The 21392-nt window shown below is 44.6% G+C and overlaps 1 long non-coding RNA gene and 1 pseudogene across 1 annotated transcript; both read right to left on the minus strand.

Annotated features, from left to right (window-relative positions):
• Positions 1–14082: 14082 nt before the first annotated feature.
• On the minus strand, positions 14083–14703 carry LOC139831190 (uncharacterized). The gene is made up of 3 exons (XR_011745855.1): positions 14669–14703; positions 14413–14581; positions 14083–14320 (listed from the first exon to the last, which is right to left on the minus strand). It is a non-coding gene; the product is annotated as an uncharacterized lncRNA (long non-coding RNA).
• Positions 14704–19261: 4558 nt separating this feature from the next.
• On the minus strand, positions 19262–21256 carry LOC139831182 (uncharacterized; annotated as a pseudogene).
• Between the last annotated feature and the right edge of the window lie 136 nt (positions 21257–21392).

Raw genomic sequence — 21392 nt, forward strand, 5'->3', positions numbered from 1 at the left:
TCGACACTGCTCTCGTTGTGTCAATATAGGGGCCGTTGTTGGCTGGGGTTGCCGCCAGTTGCAACTGATGTCGATTTTCATCGGTAATTGCACGTGGAGGTGGAAGGTGAATCTCACTCCTTGGCCCCTGAGGGTTCCTGCTTGCTGCCTGTGCATTGGCAATTTGGCATGTCCTACGTATCTATGCAATGCTAGGAAAGTTCGGCAGTCCTTCTGAAGATGACCCGACTATCTTTTCCCAGTGTTATCGAGAAAGAAGTGCATCTGGCACGGTCCATTCAAAAGTTCCTCGGGTGATACATATGGCCTTTGGAACCTTGGTCCACTATTTTGCCTGTTAGAGGGGGGAGCGTCCCTGTAGTCACTTGGCTGCTCATTACTCCTCTGATAGTCATCTCGATGATTTTCTCCACTATTTCCTCGGAAACCAGCCGCTATTTGGCCGGGGCCATCGTAGTCTGAGAACTGTCGAGAGAAACGTCGTCTATTTTGATTGTTTCTGTTGCGGTTGTCGTCGGGTGACCTGTGTCGTTTATTTTGAACAACATCTTCTCCATCTGCCCAGCGATTCGCTATTTCCATGAGCGCTGCTATTGTTTTCGGGTTAGACCTTCCCAAGTCCTCGATTAGGTCCTTTCTTCGGATCCCCGCAACAAACGCATCTATTGCTCTTTCGTCAGATATGTTCTCTGCCGAATTTTTGATAATATTCCACCTCTGGATGTACGTCCTCATTGGCTCATCAAACTTCTGCCTACAGGCCCTCAGCTGCTCTATTGATGCGGGTTTCTTGCATGTGGATAGAAATTTTTTCACAAACATATCCTCGAAAGTTTCCCAGCTGTCGATGGATCCTGCTGGTAACTTTTTTATCCATGATCTTGCGGCTCCGCTTAGGTAGACCTGGATGCTCTGCATGGCAGTTGCTTTGGTTCCACCTGTCAACTTTACTGTCTCCAGGTAGTCAACTAACCATTCCTCAGGATCTTGCAAACCATCGAATTTTTTGTAGTTGTCGGGTAATTTAAACCCAGACGGCACCCGAGTTTTTCGAACTCGTCGGGTAAAACAGGGAAGGCCACACATATCTTCCTCGTCTACTTCTGGTGAATGCCGACGTTCTCTCCTTTCTTGTCGTGCTCTATCGACTCGTGCTTGCGTCGTTGTATCTCTCGCGTCGCCTGTCCTTGGAGGATCTTGCGTTACTACAGCGGGTCGAGGACTATTTCGCCTCGGGGCACCTTCGGGTGGTGCGCTTGTACTTGCGAACACTGTTCCCATGGCTCCAACTCCTGCCATAGCCATGTTGCATAACGCCTCTCTTGGATATCCAGGAGGTGGCCTGGATGCCAATATATAAGCCTGAGTCGCCATATATCCGGCTTCCGGTGTTTTGGGGATGATATTTCCTCTTGTATCTATCGACATGAAGGACATATCAAGGTTTTGGATCAGATGCTCCCGCTCGCCTTCGAGTATATGATCCAATCGAGACCTTGCTCTATCGCGAGCTGCTCTATGGTTATCTCCCGAAGTTCCTGACTGTCGACTCTGCTCAGCTCTTCGCCTGCTCGACGCGGAGGCTGCAGCTCTTCTTTGCTCGAGTATCACCCTTTGTTTTTCCAATTCTCGATTAGCACACGCGAGTCTATATTGATATGCTTGCAGCTCTTCCACCGTGGCCGTGGTAGTCATCGGCTCTGTGCCGTTCATGGCTCTTGTCACCCTGTCCCAAGCTGCTTGCGGAAGTTGTAACTTTTGACAAGGTGTAGGCCCGACGTACTTGCTTCTCAATCCTCGCGTGAGATCAGCGGGATCGATCTATGGATTTCCCAAATCATCGAAAGCCTCTGATGCTTCATCAGCTGGACGACTTGAGTCGCCGATTGCACAGACTTGATGGTATGTTGGCATTGTATGTTTATCTTCGGGATCGGTGACACCGTCGTAATGATCGGCGAAGACCTCCCAAATAAAAGTAGATCTGTCGATGAAGTTGAAGCTGTCGATGCTTTCCGAGTCGCTGTCCAAATCGGAGTTCGTGAACGACCCGAAAGACATCCCGCCGAACAGATTGGCGAGATCTCCGCCGGCGGCGGGCTTGACGTAGCTTGCCGACGAAGATTCCTCATCGCTTGACTTGATTGACGATGATGATCCCGAGAAGTCGGAACCAACTGCTAACGGTCCCAAACAAATCGGTGCCGCTAGGCGATGTGATCCTTCTCTCCCGACGTAGAAGTGGAAACTTCCGAACATCGTCTCCATTGACTCCTCCAGATCGGCATATGCATCCAAACGGGCGGGAGGGTGAGGAACAAAATCAACAAGACCAGTTTCAATCTGTTTACCTCTGTCCATCGCGTTGCTTGCCACCGATGATGTCAACGATGTTGAACGTGCCATCGAGATCAGCTCCTTGTCGCCTCCAATTCCCACAGATGGCGCCAATTGACAAGGTATTGACTTGTCAATGCCTACAGATTGTAGACTAGGGTTTCGCGGAAAGTAGAGGGCAAGTAGATCTCGAAGGTTTCAGCCGAAAAGGTGCTCAACTGCTAAAAACTAGGGTTGTGTTGGCAATAAGATCGATCCTCTCTTTCTCCCTCGACTCCCCCTTATATAGGAGGCGGAGCCGAGGGTTTCGTGATGTACAAGTTACAAACAGCGGGAGACTCTTTGAGTTCACCCCGTATAATTACAAGTCTATTCCATATATATCTCTAACTTCCATATCGACGCTTTATTGGGCTTCCGAGCTTCGTAATCTTCGGGTCGTGGGCCTTCAGTAAACCCCGGGTACCTTCTTCGGCAGGCCCATTGTGGATGCCTAGGTGAATGGCGATCGAGTTCGGCGACCTCCTCTGAGCTCTTCTCCGGAAGAACAAGGGAGTTATGTCGAGACTTCATGCCATGATCTTTCCAAAAGCCAATCAGGAGAAGTCATTGGGGCAGCTGACGGACACTTTCGTCATCAACACCGAAGGCACCATCGAGGTATTCAAATGTACCTCGCGTACCTATGGCGCTCTCCTTGCTTTCCAGCTTCTGATGGGGCACGGCTTTAAATCCGATATGGAGCTGATGACGAAAGAGCTGCCGAAGGATCAAGATGGGCAAGCTATCGACCTCAGCCTTTTCAAAGTATCAGCGCGCAAATGCGCACTGCAGCTTCTTGAATTGGTATCGGCTAATAAATCAACTGCCGGAAGAACTAGCCCAAGTTTATCGACGCAGACTCAAGCCCCTTGAATTTTTCTTTGTCAAGTTGTAATCTTATCGTTTGGCTCAAACAATGCCTTTTCTAAGGCCTTTTGATTGTAATGAATTCCATGCTGGCAATGTTGCCAGTTTTTCCCTGTTTAATTGTGATGTTCCTGGCTTTTGAATGCATGCTCCCGATGGGAGCGAAATCAATTGACATTTTATATATTCCTTGACATACTTGACGATGTATTTTGCAGGTGGCTCCTGTACCTTCCTTTGTCGAAGGTTCTTTGGCTGATGATTCTGAAAGTGATCGGCTTCAACGCATGAAGGCCCGCATTCTTCAAATGGAAAAAGATATGCGTGGTATCCACGCCATGGCTGCTATTATAAAAAAGAAAGGCGAGCTAGCTATTGATGCAGAACGATATGCACTAAGTGAGCTGCAAAAAGCAATAGAAAGCTTGAACTGTAACCCTTCCTTGTTTTCTTCGATGCTGTCGATAATTTCTTTCTGATTTCATCTTTGTCATTGCTTTTGTCAGTCATAGCTCTGAATTTATCGGAAGAGAACAAGCGAGTGCACGAACGTGTAGATGCCTTAACCAATCTGACACATTTTAATGAAGTCTTCTGGACGAATAAGTCGAAGGCTGCTACTGTCGCAAAGTTTCAAGATCGGGTGCAACAAGTGCATCGATTCTCTGACAAGTGCCATGCATGTATGAAGATGATCTGGAAAACGATGTTTCCCCTCAATCCAATTCCTCCATTATTTTTGGCCTTGATAGTAAATTTTAAGAACGCTAAAAAGGTGCGTGAATTGGTTCGCAATCATCTTCTTGCAGGAGTAGAATCAGCTTTTGCCTTTGTGCTGTCGTAGCACCCTTCATTGGACTTGATGGCAATTGCAAATGCTGATGGCGATGTAAGCTAATTTTATCCTGCTGTAAAAGTCCCTGCTTCTATTGTAATTGATAGGCTAGAAGACAGCACGGAAGTAGACGATCCAATTGGAATTCCGTAAAAATAACTTTGATGATGTTGTACTCCTATTGTAATGATAACTTTATGCATCCGATATTTGTTGCACTCGAATATTCGGGTGCATTAGGTACAAGTTTATTCATGTGTATGATGTAAATTTACTCAATCTTAAATAACTTGTTGGAGACGACACATTTGCCACTTTTGGCAAAATATCACTTCCTCACAACTTATCTTCAAATGGCGGTGGCAGATTTTTTGATGTATTTGTTGACTAAGATGCAATTCTTGATGCTCTTAGCCTTTTTTAGGCATCGGTATTGTGATGTTTTTTATGAAAGTTATCGGTGGCAAATTCTTTGAGTGATCAGCTCATGTTGCGGGTTCGATGAACCCGTAGTAATCGCAACTTTGCCTCAACCGATGATGTATGTTTCGGCGGCAGCCCCCGAGTAAATCGAGGAAACTATGCCTGCTATCGACTCCGTCGCTCTTAGTACTTCCTTGTTCGATGTACTGGCATGGGCCTTCCATAAGTAGTTTTATCCTTGCCATCAGCAGCACTCGCATGTTCCCTGAGGCTTCGGCAAAGGATAATTGTATACTGTTATTTTGTAAGTCCCGTTGATTACCATCCAGTGCATCGCTCGTATTTTTCCTGAGGCTTTAGATTATAATTTCGGGTATAACCATTACAAGCGACCCTCGATCTTTTTTATCGGGTTCACTTGTTGTAGTCAATGTTCGCGGTATTATGCGAAATAGTCTTGAAAAAATTGTTCAGGTGTCCCGAATCAACTCAATACTCGAATAGATGAAACTTGGATCTTCATTAATAAGTCTATGACGATAATATAAGCTAATACTACTATGGCTAAAAAAGCCTTATTGAAAGTAAAATTCTATGAAAATAAAGATGTATGCCACCACTCATCTTCTTAAGTAAGAGGAGGGTCCTTCTTATCTTGATCCACGCCTAAGGAGCTGGTAGCTCTCGAGGTGCCGATGATTTCTGGTGCGGTGTCGATGGTTTCCTTAGGAGTACTTGTGATTATCGCCAGAGTATTAGCGCCTTCGACTGAGACCTTATCATCAACTGCCGAAGGTGCAATAGCTGGAACTGCCATTGCAGAATCATCTTGTTTCTTCTTCGACTTCTTAACGCTATCATCCTCCTTAAGCTTGGAATCTTTGTCACGAGAAGCTAACTTCTTAGAGGGGAAGTTGATAGTTTCCTGTTTTACTCCAAACTTAGCAGCAATCTTCTGAAACTCGCAATCGCAATTATCCGATCGAGAGAAACTTCCATGGACTGTGGCATTGGTCCCATTGTTGCCTGGCATTTTTGTTGGAGATATGCCCAAGAGGCAATAATAAAAGTGTTTATTGTTATATCTTAGTGTTCATGATAAATGTTTACATCCCATGCTATAATTGTATTAACCGGAAACATTAATACATGTGTGTTGTGTAAACAACCAGAGTCCCTAGTAAGCCTCTTGTTAAACTAGCTTGTTGATTAATAGATGATCATGGTTTCCTGATCATGAACATTGGATGTTGTTAATATCAAGGTTATGTCATTGGGTGAATGATATAATGGACACACACCCATAATAAGCGTAGCATAAGATCAAGTCATTAAGTTCATCTTGCTATAAGCTTTTGATACATAGTAACCTAGTCCTTCGACCATGAGATCATGTAAATCACTTACACCAGATGGGTACTTTGATTACATCAAACGCCACTTCGTAAATGGGTGGTTACAAAGATGGGATTGAGTATTCGGAAAGTATGAGTTGAGGCATATGGATCAAGAGTGGGATTTGTCCATCCCGATGATGGATAGATATACTCTGGGCCCTCTCGGTGGAATGTCGTCTAATTAGCTTGCAAGCATGTGACAAGGTCACAAGAGATGACATACCACGGTACGAGTAAAGAGTACTTGTCGGTAACGAGGTTGAACTAGGTATGGAGATACCGATGATCAAACCTCGGATAAGTAAAATATCGCGTGACAAAGGGAATCATTATCGTATGTTAATGGTTCATTCGATCACTAAGTTATCATTGAATATGTGGGAGACATTATGGATCTCCAGGTCCCGCTATTGGTTATTGATCGGAGAGGAGTCTCGATCATGTCTGCATAGTTCACGAACCGTAGGGTGACACACTTAAGGTTCGATGTTGTATAGTAGATATGGAATATGAGATGGAGACTGAATGTTGTTCTGAGTCTCGGATGGGATCCAAGATATCACGAGGAGGTCCGGAATGGTCCGGAGAATAAGATTCATATAAGGGAAGTTGATTTCTAGGTTTCGGAAAAGTTCAGGATTTTTCCGGTGGAAGACCGGGAAGGTTCTAGAAGGTTTTGGGGGGTCCACTAGTGGGCCCACGACCCTAGAAGGGCCATCATGAGCCGAGGGGGTGCAGCCCAGCCCTAATGGGCCAGGCGCATAGCCCCCCAAGGCCCAAGTCGGCCAACCCTTAGGGTTTCCCCAAAATCCTAAAGGGGGAAAGGCTTGGGGGGGAAGAAAACTCCCCCCCCCTTTGGTCGTCGGCCCTAGATGGGTTTGGGGCATGGGGGGCACCCCAACCGACCCTCCCCCCTATATAAAGAGGGGAGGGGGAGGGGGCAGGGGGCGCACTACTCCATCATACCCTAACCCTGGCCGCCCCTCTCTCCTCCACCACAATTCTGCTCCGGCTTAGGCGAAGCCCTGCAGTTTTACTCCTCCACCACCACCACCATGCCATCGTGCTGCTAGGATTCCGTGGAGATCTACCACACCTCCTCTGCCCGCTGGAACGGGGAGAGGAAGGACTTCATCGACACCGTACGTGCGACCGAGCACGGAAGTGATGCCGGATTGCAGCACCGGAACGATCGACTACATCAACCACGAGATCTGATCTCGTTAAGGCTTTGGATCTTCGAGGGTTAGTCTCTCATCTCTCTCGTTGCTCCGATCTTCATAGATTAGATCTTGGCTGTTCCTAGATTGGATCTTGGTTTTGTTCTTCTTCACGGTAGAATTTTTTTGTTTTCTATGCAATGAACCCATCAGTGGTATCAGAGCCGTGTCTATGCATAGATCTGTTGCACGAGTAGAACACAATGGATTTGTGGGCGTTGATTAAGTCCTATTGCGAACTTTTGGTAAACCTCACATTGCTGATTCAAAAGAGCAATGGTTTCAATTAGTACCTAAAATCATCTTGTCTCCGTGAAACTTGAAGTTCAAATCCGTTTGAAAAGTAAGGAGCTAGAAAGTTTGTTTTTAAAAATAAGCAAGGTGTGAGATATATATGATATCTAAGACCTTATTGCAAGATGATAGAATATAATTTAGTGAGACTACATAAACTCATAAGTTTTATGGGAATGTACGAAGGTTGAAGACGCTAGGCGTCCCGATCCTCCAACTAGTTGGGCACTAACGATATTCGCATATCCATGAAGTGGTCGTCCTTAGTATGCACCGTTGCTAAGACTCGTCGTTTCGAAGCATCACGTGATGATCGGGTGTTATAGATTCTACGTGTGCATACAACAGTTGCAAGCCAGATTTGCACATGCGAATACTGAGGTTAAACTTGACGAGCCTAGCATGTACAGACATGGTCTCGGAAAGTCGTCATGATTTGATGGATAAAAATTATGAGTGAAATTGTTCATCACATTAAAAAAGTTTCTAATAGTGAAATCCGGAACACTTGTCATGTGATGATCAACTTCAAAGTAAGAACCTCAAGGTTATTGGTATTTGACCAACAAACCTAGAAGTTATTGATGTTGAAGTGTTTTCTGAAAAATGAGGAAAGCCAAAAGAGAAACTACAAAAGTTTTTAGCAGAAAGAAAGAAAAGACTAGAAAGTCTAGCTCAGGTGTATATAGATGTTATACATGTTATGAATGTATTCTTTGTTTAGTCACACTATGAAATTCTTGGGTATTTGTACCATATTGGTTGGTGTGAGAAGTCATACAACACAACGCAATATAAGAATATAATGGCCTAAGTGACTGACAAGGAATATGGTAAGAATGCACGTCTGGAACAAAATAAAGTGTTATTATGTTCGTCGTTGGCATTCTACCTAGCCCTTCAGATTTATAATAAAGAACTTTATAATTGTTATTTTGTTCTGGTCAAATGAAAACAATAAGTTGTTCAAATTATGACAGTACTCCATGTATGATGGATAAGTTATTATAAATCTTAATGGTGAAACACGCATGCAGAACACTGACGCTGAAATGCCATAAGGCAAATGATAAGAATTCCACTTATTTGTGGAACTGCCATTTAGGTCATGTTAGAAAGGAACGCATGAAGGAACTCCATGCAAATGGATTTTTTGAGTCATTCGATTTTTGAATCGTTCGGCGCTTGCAAATCTCTTCTAAAAGAAAATGACTGAAATACCGTTCATATGCCAAGAGTTGAACGGGTAACTAGCTTAGTGGAAACATACATGATGATGTATATGGTTCTTAGGCATAGTTGTGTGCGGAAGATTCTTCTACTTCATGAAAACTTCCAACAATGAATTGAGTGTATATATAAGGATATATTTATTCAATAAGGAAGAAGTTTGAAACATTTGAATGGATTCAAATAAATTTCAGCATGAAGTGGAAATCATCGTAATAGAAAAGTCAAATATCTATGATTGGATCATGGTGGAAATATTTGAACTACAAGTTTTAGCGAACATCTAAGAGAGTTATGAAATTGTTCTACAACTCACGTTTCTTGGAGTATCATAGTGATGATGGAGTATCCGAGAGACGTATCCAAACCTTGTTGGGTTAATGATGAGATAAAATAAAATGACGCCATTATATTTTTGTGGATTATGCTTTAGAGACTACCGCTTTTAAACTAAATAGAGTGTCATCATAATCCGTTGAAATGACACCATACGAGTTATGGCATGGGTATAAACCCTTATAGTCCTTTCTTAAATTTTTGGTATGCATAACATAAGTAAATGAGTTAACAACCAAAATCGGATGAATGTCTTTGTTGTTGTCCCAGAGAACAAATTGGGAATTCTTTCCACTATGAAGTCAAAGACAAAAGTATTTGTTAATATTACTTGCTTATTTCCAAGAAATTGTTTTCTAGCGAAGTATTTGAGTGGGAGGATAATAGAACTTGATAAGGTTGATGAACCTGAGCATGATGATCAGAGTAGCGCAGCATCGGAAATGGTTCCGGAAGTGGCCACGACGATCATCACTCCCATGACTACAAAGTGTTATAGTCATGGAGATCGAAGTACCTATTGAACCTTGTAGGTGTGGTTTACTTTGTGATCAAATAAATGATTTGTGGACAAAGGATTGATTTTGAATAATGATAAACCAACTACATACAAAGAAGTTATGATGGGCCCTGACTCCGTTAAAATGGCTAAGTGCCATGAAATCTAAGATAGGTGAATACTTTTTGAAAGTAAATGGATCTATAAAATTGATGGACTTGGATGCAATATCCTTGAAGAAGCTCGACTTATCGAAAAGTTGTTTACGACAATGTTCAAAAGAGTTTACTATGATAAGATTAGATCTTCTGTAGCGATGCTTATAGTCTATGCGTCGCTACATATTTCTTTTATGAGATATTTTAGTAGGATGGCAGAAATACATTCCTTACCAGAAGTGTGTATTAAGGATGTATACTAGATACAACTAAGAGTTTTGCTAGTCCGTGGAATACTAGATAGGTATACAAACTTCAACTAGATGAAGTGAGTATCATGGAGTTGGAATCTTCACCGGATGAAATAATCAAAGAGTTTTGATTTCATCGAAAAGGATGAAGATGCTTGCATTTGCAAGAAATTAAGTGGGAGCGCTGAGACATAGTTATAATATTATATGTGGATGACGTATCATTGATTATAAATGATGTAATTATGTACTTGATGTGATTAAAAGGTTTCATTGAGAATTAACTTAAATGAAAGGATATTGACTGAAACATATTTAGCGTCAAGATCTATGAAGATAGATTAAAGCACATAATAAGTTTAAGTCTAAGTACATAAAGTAAATATTGAAGTAGTTCAATATGAAAACGTCAAGAAGGTGTTCTTTTCCATGTGGAGGTTTTAACAAGACTTGAGTGTATTTGACACTCAATGAGTAAAAACACATGAAGTGATTTTAGATCACGAATAATATGTACACAATCAGATGTCCTATGCTCTAAAGTGTTACGAGCATATACCAGAATGATTCATGTGATGATCATTGGACAACAGTAAGAATATCCCTGAGTGCTTTAGAAGAACCAATGATATATATAGTTTTATATGGGGTAATGACAAACAAATCAATGTATGGTGTTGCACCGATATTAGTTTGGTCACATATAAAAATGAATTTCAAATCTAAATTAGGCTAAGTGTTCATTAAAAGGTAGCACAATACTAGATTTAGATGAGTTCTAAATATTGTGACAGATTCTACAAACGAAGGCAGAGTATGTCATTGTTTTGACAATGATCGAGGGTGTTTAAGTCGAGGAGTTCTTTGAGAACTTGGTGTAGTTTCGGTAGTGTCAGAACTTTGAAGCTATATTGTGTGTGACAATATCAGTGACATATTTCAGACCACGGAATTAAAGTTCCACCAGAAGACTAAGCATATACGATTAAATGCCGACTCATTTGGAAAATGAGTGATGCGTGGAGACGCAAAGGAATTGCAAAATACATACGTTTCTGAGCGTGTCAGATTTGTTGACTGAAACCTCTCCCGTGAGCAAAACATGATAAGCACCAGAAGGCCAAGGTGTTATATCTTTACAAATGTAAACTAGATTATTGACTATAGTGCAAGTGGGAGACTGTTGGAGATATGCCCAAGAGGCAATAATAAAAGTATTTATTGTTATATCTTAGTGTTCATGATAAATATTTACATCCCATGCTATAATTGTATTAACCGGAAACATTAATACATGTGTGTTGTGTAAACAACCAGAGTCCCTAGTAAGCCTCTTGTTAAACTAGCTTGTTGATTAATAGATGATCATGGTTTCCTGATCATGAACATTGGATGTTGTTAATAACAAGGTTATGTCATTGGGTGAATGATATAATGGACACACACCCATAATAAGCGTAGCATAAGATCAAGTCATTAAGTTCATCTTGCTATAAGCTTTCGATACATAGTAACCTAGTCCTTCGACCATGAGATCATGTAAATCACTTACACCGGATGGGTACTTTGATTACATCAAACGTCACTGCGTAAATGGGTGGTTATAAAGATGGGATTGGGTATTCGGAAAGTATGAGTTGAGGCATATGGATCAAGAGTGGGATTTGTCCATCCCGATGACGGATATATATACTCTGGGCCCACTCGGTGGAATGTCGTCTAATTAGCTTGCAAGCATGTGACAAGGTCACAAGGGATGACATACCACGGTACAAGTAAAGAGTACTTGTCGGTAACGAGGTTGAACTAGGTATGGAGATACCGATGATCAAACCTCGGATAAGTAAAGTATCGCGCGACAAAGGGAATCGGTATCGTATGTTAATGGTTCATTCGATCACTAAGTTATCGTTGAATATGTGAGAGCCATTATGGATCTCCAGGTCCCGCTATTGGTTATTGATCGGAGAGGAGTCTCGATCATGTCTGCATAGTTCACGAACCGTAGGGTGACACACTTAAGGTTCGATGTTGTATAGTAGATATAGAATATGAGATGGAGACCAAATGTTGTTGGGAGTCTCGGATGGGATCCAAGACATCACGAGGAGGTTCGGAATGGTCTGAAGAATAAGATTCATATAAGGGAAGTTGATTTCTATGTTTCGGAAAAGTTCAGGGCGTCGGCCCTAGATGGGTTTGGGGCGTGGGGGGGCCACCCCAACCGACCCTCCCCCCTATATAAAGAGGGGAGGGGGGAGGGGGCAGGGGCGCACTACTCCTTCATACCCTAACCCTGGCCGCCCCTCTCTCCTACACCACAATCCTGCTCCGGCTTAGGCGAAGCCCTGCAGTTTTTCTCCTCCACCACCACCACCATGCCGTCGTGCTGCTGGGATTCCGAGGAGAGCTACCACACCTCCGCTGCCCGCTGGAACGGGGAGAGGAAGGACTTCATCGACACCGTACGTGCGACCGAGTACGGAAGTGCTACCGGATTGCAGCACCGGAACGATCGACTACATCAACCACGAGATCTGATCTCGTTAAGGCTTTGGATCTTCGAGGGTTAGTCTCTCATCTCTCTCGTTGCTCCGATCTTCATAGATTAGATCTTGGCTTTTCCTAGATTGGATCTTGGTTTTGTTCTTCTTCACGGTAGAATTTTTTTGTTTTCTATGCAACGAACCCATCAATTTTGAGCTTTAGGTATGCATAATGTGGCACAGCCATGAACTTGGCATAAGCTGGTCTCCCGAGTATAGCGTGGTACTGCGATTCCCAATTCACTACCTCAAATTCGATCCTTTCTTTCCTGAAATTGTCGGGTTTCCCGAAGATGACATTCAAGGAAATTCAGCCAAGAGGGTATGCTGGCAAAGTAGGGACAATGCCATGAAAACATGTATCAGACTCCTCCAACATATTGGGTGCGATGCCCATATTTTTGACAGTGCTTGCGAATATCAGATTTAATCCGCTTCCACCGTCCATGAACACTTTGCTCATACTGAATCCTCCGACTTGTGCTTCGACTACCAAGGCAGCATGACCTGGTCTTGGGATAGACATCGGATGGTCGGCCCTACTAAACAGGATGCTCTGTGACAACCAATCGACATATTCCGGAATGTTCGCCATGGTACTTTCTGCGAGGTTGATTTCTTGCGTAAGATTTTTCATCTCTCTTCTAGAAACACCAATTTTATGAATCATGCTCATCTGTCCCCGTGGTGGGGGAAAAGCTTCATTAGAATTACGAGTTTGAACTTGCTGAACTTGGTGCTGAGGCGGAGGTGGTGGCGGGTTCGGTTGCTGCGGCTGTCCCCTGCCTATTTCGTAGAACTTCTGAATATCAATAAACTACCGACAATCTCTGAGCAAATGACTCGACTTTTTGTTGTTATCCTTGGGATCAATGTACGCGTGTATGTAACAGGGAGCATTTAGCTGTTCAGCAAAGGGTAACTCTGGGACCCTTGAAGGTCGCTCCCTGTTATTGCCGCGATTTCCTCCCGAGTTATTGCGATTGCTGTCCCGACGATCATCACGCCTATCACCACGTTGATCATCGTATCGATCGTCACGCCGATCGGAATATCCGTCAGCTATAATGTTAGTATCATCGTACCCACGGTCTTTCCTCTTCTTACGGCGGTCACGCCGATGGCCTGAATCACGCCTCTGCTGGTCATCATCTTCATCCTCACTGCACGGACGAGGTTTCCTTACGTGATCTTCTCCATGAGCCCAACTGTTGGCAATCTCCATAAGCTTAGTAATGATTTTTGGCTTTTTTTCACTAGTGGAAAATAGCCCTTTTGTCGCGGGCCGTAAGGGCCTTTTGTCGCGGGCGGCCACCCGCGACAACGAAGGCGCGACAAAAGGTCCACCCTTTTGTCGCGGGTCGCTTACCACCCGCGACATATGGTCCACCACGTGGCAGGCGCGGGGTGCCCCAGGGGCACACCTTTTGTCGCGGGCGGTATTACCACCCGCGACAAAAGGGCCTCTACGTGGCGCGCGCAGAACGCTGCTGCTTTAGGGTTTGAAGTGTGCAGCAACCCTCCCCCCCCCCCCGCCACCGCCCCCCCTTTTATTTCATTTTTTCATTTTAAAATAAAAGTTGCATAACAAATATTTGTACGCTACTACAAGTTGTACACGTTCATTCATTATATATAGATCGAGCAAACAAATATTGGGAGCAAAACTTCGTAGATTCCCCTTACACATATATATGGAGGTCACTACCACCGGGACTAAAGCCCGTCGTCTATTCGAACTAATACATGGGGATCATTTGTTGCGCCTATTTGGACTAAACAAGCCGTTGTCGTCTATTACTTCTTTCATTAGAAGTCCCGCCAATTCCTCCATAATTCCTAGTATGTGCTCGTGTGGTTGGAGCTTCTCCCGCATGAAGTCGACCTATATAGGAAAATGAGATGAATATGACTATATCAATCTTGATAACGAAATACTGACGATAATAAACTAAAGTTGTGAATGTTATTGCTTACGTTGAATCTATTATCGTTGTGCTTCTCAGTGGTTAACATGCGAATGGACTCGCAAACGTAGTATCCACATAGATTCGTCCCCTGTGGCTGCTGGGCGCACGGTACAAGAGTAAATGTTAGCTTCTCTGCGAAGTTACCCGCAATATTATTCTTCAAAGCTCTCCAACACCTGCCAGGCAAAAGAATGATTGAATGAGTGGATAATTAATTGATATCTCACGAAAGATATAGCGCGGCAATTAATGATTGAAATTACCTCTGGAGAATGTTCTGCAAGTCGCGGAACCCGTCCGTGCCTCTACTCAATGGGTCCCTTACTTCAACTATTCCCTTATCAACTTGAATATTTAGCAGAATCCAGTGGAAACTGCACATGTTTATATATATATACGTCATGAATTACACATAACATCGAGTAAGAAAAATTGAATGTGCACAACAGATCAGTAAGACTCTCACCTGTCGTTGTAAGGAAACAGTATTGAATCACAGAAGCTTTGCTCCCCTATAAACCTTAGTAGGTTTCCCCCCGTTTCTTCGACATTATTCTTTACCGTGTCATGATGTACTTTATCTGGGTCAACAAACCCAACATTGAACATCTTATTACTTCTGCATTCAATGATCTTCAGTCTGCATAAGAGAACACATAAGATATAATGAGTATATGCAATGAACAGGAACAACTGAATGAACATGAACTTATATGTAGTTAACAACTTACAAAGTAGCAACTCATGAGAGATTTGTCGAGGGCGTCTAAATTGAATAACTGCCAGAGTTCATTCATCTCACTCTGGATCTCCTCCTTTCTGAAGTAATAATCTTCGGGATATCCGCCACGATGTAACTTGTGTTCTCCTTGCACGCATCAATGTACCACTGATGCAAATTCCGCATATGCGTTGGCAGTTTATGCAGCCGCTCTTTGCTGACCAAGTCGGCCCCATAGACAAATTTAGGAGCTATATCAGCAATGGGTAGTACTGCATCATGGGCACTCAGCAATTCCTCCACGGTACAGCCAACTTGAGCCGCTAGCACCGCAGCTGCTTCCAGATCGAAATCACCATGTTCCTGGTACACCGAGGGAACATCTGACACTTTGAGTGGTGGGATCGATTGTTTGGCCTGTTCTCCGAGCTGGGGAACTTCCTTTCTTTTTCTACCCGTTGTCGCTGCTTGCTTGGCCTTGAGGGGTGCACTTGTTGAACTTGATTTCTTCCCGGCTACACTTCTAGCTGATGATTTGCTCGTGCTAGCACTATCCTTCTTCTTAGCAGTGCCCTTGTCCCCAATTACCCTCGCAAGTGTGCGTGTGTAGTCATCCTTCTTCTCGTGTAAGTCATATTGCGATGGTGTGTTCAGAAAATCAAGAGCATATCCTTTTTGCTTCTCGGTGTATGGCGCTGGCGCTGGAGGTTTTTCCTTATGAAGCTGTTCATGCACGTGTTTCTTTACAATGGCCTCATTTTCCTCTTTAGTACGATCGTAAGGACGGGGGGGAGGAACCTTTGAGTGCTTGTTGGGAGGGGCGACCGCTTGCGGACAGGACTCTTGAAACGCTTCCGGCTGGGTGCATTCCGAGTCTTAGTGGGCGCAGGCGGCGGCGCTGGAGATGGAGATGGACTACGGATGTCATGGTCGTACCCATAGGGTGATGGTGGCGACATGTGATCAGTCGGAAGAGGTGATGGTGGCCTGCGATCACTTGGAGGAGGTGATGGTGACCTGGGACGACTAGTACTAGGGGCTACCCAACCTGGAAGCTTGATGTTTTTCTTTTCCCAAAGAATGATTTCTCCCAGCACGTCTCCGAGTGTAACCTGACCATCACCTCCAGGGATTACGAGCTGCAATGTCTCCCACGACGGTACAACTGAATCCACCCCGACACGAGCATAGCCAGCTGGAATCTCATTGCCATGCCATGTTGCCGGCTCACCTTCAGCTCCAAATGCAGGTAAGACAAAGCCGACCACCACCTTAACAGATAAGTTCCTGAATACCTCATGGAGATCACAAGGTGTTTGCTCCTTGATTCCATCCACGGGGTCGCCAGGACCGCCATCTATCATCCGTAAAGGCGGGGCCTCCGAGTCGGCCACGCTGCTGTCTCGCCGCTGAGATATGCCGGCGGTATTATCTGGCTGGCGCTGTCCTTTTAGTTCATTTATCTCCCGCTGCTGCTGCTGAATCTCCCGCTGCTGCTGGTCAAGTTGACGTTGGAACTCGGCCATCCGGTCATTCTGCACTTCCAGCTCGCGTTTTTTTGCTCTCGCTCGGCTTCTATAAGTCTCCGCGTCGTCCGGAAACCCAAGCGCCCACGGAACACTAGGGCCGAAGCCTCTTGTTCGTCCTCCCTTTTCAGGATTACCGAGGACAAGCGTCAGCAAGTCTTTCTCTCTATCGGGAGCAAACTTCAGTTTTCCGCTTTAATATCAGCCATCACTTCAATCCATTTTAGTTTAAATTCAGTTTATAAATTCAGTTTACGATTGAACTGGAATTAAAGTACAGAGCTCAACTGAAAATTAAGATACATGGCCAGATTCGAATGTTGGAGCCATTCATTCATAGTCTTGCCTAGCCATATAAACGTCGCCACTGTAGTCATCATAGTCGCTGACGTCATCGTCGCTAGCATCGGGGTCGCGGTTGTCGAACCTGGACGGGTGAGCACGCGTGGGCTGGGATTGAGGGTAGCGCAGGCGGGGGCCACGGTAGGCCATTACGCTCTGGAGAGTCCGGCCGCGCCACCACAGCCGACGGCCGGCCTCGTTGAAGTTCGAAGGAGGCGGGCCGTCCTCCTCGTACCTGGCAACCGCCCTCTCACGCCGATTGATGAAGAAGCTGTCCCAAGTCGGGCTGTAGTCGGGATGCCACTGGAGATTCCTCCGCTGCTCTGGCGTGAGCTCGAAGTAGTAGTGGTTCGTGATGGCCATCTCACGTGCCACACCTAGAGGGATAGGAGGGACCGGTACGCCTCCGACGCTCAGCAACCAGCCGGTCGGGACGCGGTAGCCCGGCGGGCAGGGGTAGTTCGAGGCGCAAAGTGCCTCCGCCTCCCGGGGTGTTAGAGATACGATGGAAGCCATGGGAGAGGGTGAGGAGGTTTGCAGATATGAGTGTAGATGTGATATGTAAATGGAGACCAAGCCTACATATATATAGTGAAAAAATGGCGGGAAGACGGAGGCGGGAAGCGGTGGGAAGCGCGGGAAGAAAATAGGCGGGCAACCTTTAGTCCCGGCTGGTGGATGCAACCGGGACTAAAGCTGTCGGCAGGATGAGGATGTGTGGGTAACCTTTAGTCACGGTTGGTGGGTGCAACCGGGACTAAAGTTCCATCTCCTCTAACAGTGTTGGGGAAAGGGTTCTCATTATTACATAAATGTAGAGATTGTCTTGGGAACTATATATGAAGAATACATTATTACATCGCCATCTACTGCTGTGATCTTCTACGCCGTAGCCATGGAGAATCTTCATCATTTAGCAAGATGCTTGGGTCAATTTTCACCGTAAAGGGTGGAATTTCTTTAAACTTATTATAATCTTCTGACATGTCTGTCTTGTCATCCACTCCCACGATGTTTCTTTTCCCCGAAAGAACTATGTGGCGCTTTGGCTCCTCGGTTGATGTATTCTTTTGTTGATTTCTTTTTCTCGATTTGCTAGACATGTCCTTCACGTAGAAAACTTGAGCCACCTCGTTGGCTAGGACGAATGGCTCGTCCATGTACGCAAGATTGTTGGGATCCACTGTTGTCATACCGTACTTATCGTCTACCTGTACACCGCTGAGCTTCACCCATTTGCACCGAAACAAAGGGACCTTAAAAGTGGGACCATAGTCAAGTTCCCATATCTCCTCTATGTATCCATAATATGTGGTGGTTTGCCCATTCTCATCTTTTGCATCGAAGCGGACACCACTGTTTTGGTTGGTGCTCTTTTTATCTTGGTCGATCGTGTAAAATGTATTCCCATTTATCTCGTACCCTTGGAATGTACATATGTTTGAAGATGGTAACCTGGCCAACAAGTACAGCTGCTCTACAACAGTTGGGTCACTAATGAGATGTCTTTGCAACCAACTGCCGAAGGTATTCATGTGTTGACGTGTAATCAAGGACTCGGGCTGGCCTGGGTTTATTTCTCGTAAAACATTCTTGTGTTTCTCGATGTACGGAGCCACCAAGCTGGAATTGTATAGAACTGTGTAGTGTGCTTGATTGAAAGAAATCTTGTCCCTGCACACCGTTGCTTTCCTTCCTAGTGTGCCTTTTCCAGTCAGCCTCCCCTCATACCGAGATTCAGGAACACCAATCGGCTTAAGGTCAGGAAGAAAGTCAACACAAAACTCAATGACCTCCTCGCTCCGTAGCCCTTTGAGATACTTCCTTCCGGCCTAGCTCGGTTATGAACATATTTCTTTAATACTCCCATGAACCTCTCGAAGGGGAACATATTGTGTAGAAATACAGGACCGAGAATTCTAATCTCTTCAACTAGGTGAACGAGGAGGTGCGTCATAATATTGAAGAAGGATGGTGGGAACAACAACTCGAAGCTGACAAGACATTCGACCACATCTTCCTGTAATCCTGACAAAGTTTCTGGATCCATTACCTTCTGAGAAATTGCGTTGAGGAATGCACATATCTTCACAATGGCTAGTCGAACATTTTCTGGTAGAAGTCCCCTCAATGCAACCGGAAGCAATTGTGTCATAAGCACGTGGCAGTAATGGGACTTCAGGTTCTGGAATTTTTTCTCCTTCATATTTACTATTCCCTTTATATTCGACGAGAAACCAGACGGAACCTTGATACTGAATAGGGCTTCAAAAAAGATCTCCTTCTCTTGTTTGGTAAGAGCGTAGGGTGTGCCCTTCAAACTGCCCTGGATGATTCCCGTTTCGTCCTTTATGACGTTCCTGGTCCTCCCGTGCTTCTGTTGTATCTTTTGTCTTCCCATACACTCCCAGAAAACCTAGAATATTCACACAAAGATTCTTGGTCAGGTGCATCACGTCGATTGCAGAGCGGACTTCCAGGACTTTCCAATATTCTAGTTCCCAAAAAATAGATTTCTTCTTCCACATGGGCGCGTGTCCGTCAGCGTCTTTCGGAACAGGTCGACTGCCTGGACCCTTTCCAAAGATAACATTTAAATCCTTGACCATGTCAAATATATCAGCACCACTATGGGGGACAGGCTTCGGACGGTTGTCTGCCTCGCCAGCGAAATGCTTGCCTTTTTTCCTTAAGGGATGCTTGCGCGGAAGGAAACGGCGATTGTACGGGTACACAACTTTTCTGCTTTTTCCCAAATATTTACTTTCAGTCTCATCTAAACAGTGTGTGCATGCATTGTATCTTTTGTTCGTCTGTCCTGAAATGTTACTAAGAGCAGGCCAATCATTGATGGTTACGAATAGCAACGCTCGTTGGTCAAATTCTTGCTCGGTGTGCTCATCCCACACACGTACACCTGGTTTGGCCCACAACTCCAAAAGTTCATCAACTAATGGCCTTAGGTACACATCAATGTCGTTGCCGGGTTGCTTTGGGCCTTGGATAAGCACTGGCATCATAATGAACTTCCGCTTCATGCACAGCCAAGGAGGAAGGTTGTAGATACATAGAGTCACGGGCCAGTCTTTGTGTTGCAGCTCTGCTCCCCAAAAGGATTCATGCCATCTGTACTTAGACCAAACCATAAGTTCCTTGCCTCAACTGCAAAATCCGGGAACTCTCTCCCGATGTTTCTCCACTGCCGACCATCAGCGGGGTGCCTCAACATCGCGTCTTTCTTACGTTCTTCCATGTGCCATCGCAACAACTTGGCATGCTCTTTGTTTCTGAACAAACGTTTCAACCGTGGTATTATGGGAGCATACCACATCACCTTCGCAGGAACCCTCTTCCTGGGTGGCTCGCCCTCAACATCACCAGGGTCATCTTTTCTGATCTTATACCGCAATGCACCGCATATCGGGCATTTATTCAAATTCTCGTACTTCTCACCGCGGTAGAGGATACAGTCATTAATGCATGCATGTATCTTCTGCACATCTAATCCTAGAGGGTAGACAAGCTTCTTTGCTTCATACGTACTGACGGGCAATTCGTTATTTATTGGAAACAGCTTCTTTAATATTATCATCAATTTTTCAAATCCCGAGTCAGTCACACCGACCTCTGCCTTCCATTTCAGCAATTCCAATATGCTACCCAGCTTTCTCTGCCCATCTTCACAACCTGGGTACAACAATTTGTGGTGGTCCTCTAACATCTTGTCGAACTGCAACCTCTCCTTATCCGTGCTACAGTCTCTTCTTGCATCAGAAATGGCCCGACGAAGATCATCATCAACACGATCATCTGCTGCCTATTCTTCACCTCCTTCTTCTTCATTGTCTTCCATTGCGGTATCATCACATTCAGAGAACATAGATCGGTACTGGTCATCGTTATCTTCTTCTTCATCGCCGTCTTCCATCATAACCCCTTCTTCTCCGTGCTTGGTCCAAACATTATAGCTGGACATGAATCCAAACCGAAGCAGGTGGCTCTTAATGTCTCTTGAGCAAGAGTAATCCTTCTCGTTCTTACATTTCAGACATGGACAACACATAAAACCTTGCTTCGACTTGTTGGCCTCGGCCACAAGCAGGAAAGAATTCACGCCCTCTCTGAAAGTGGGAGCACATCGGTTACCGTACATCCATGGATGACTCATCTGCATCATAAGTACAATTATGTATCAGATGCAATCACCTTGCTAAAATTAGTATTGTACGGACTATGTATATACGAGAAAATAGTTGCTAACCTTTTAGGATCAAAAAAAGGAGAAATCTTATCAAATAAAATCAAGTGGCATCCCTCACAAGCATTTCATCAAACACCTCTTGTGCACATGAAAAAAAAAGAGCTAGCATACACCTCCACCTTTCACCACCAAGGAAA

The sequence above is a fragment of the Lolium perenne genome, chromosome 5 (assembly GCF_019359855.2).
Source record: "Lolium perenne isolate Kyuss_39 chromosome 5, Kyuss_2.0, whole genome shotgun sequence".
Classification (NCBI taxonomy): Eukaryota; Viridiplantae; Streptophyta; class Magnoliopsida; order Poales; family Poaceae; genus Lolium; species Lolium perenne.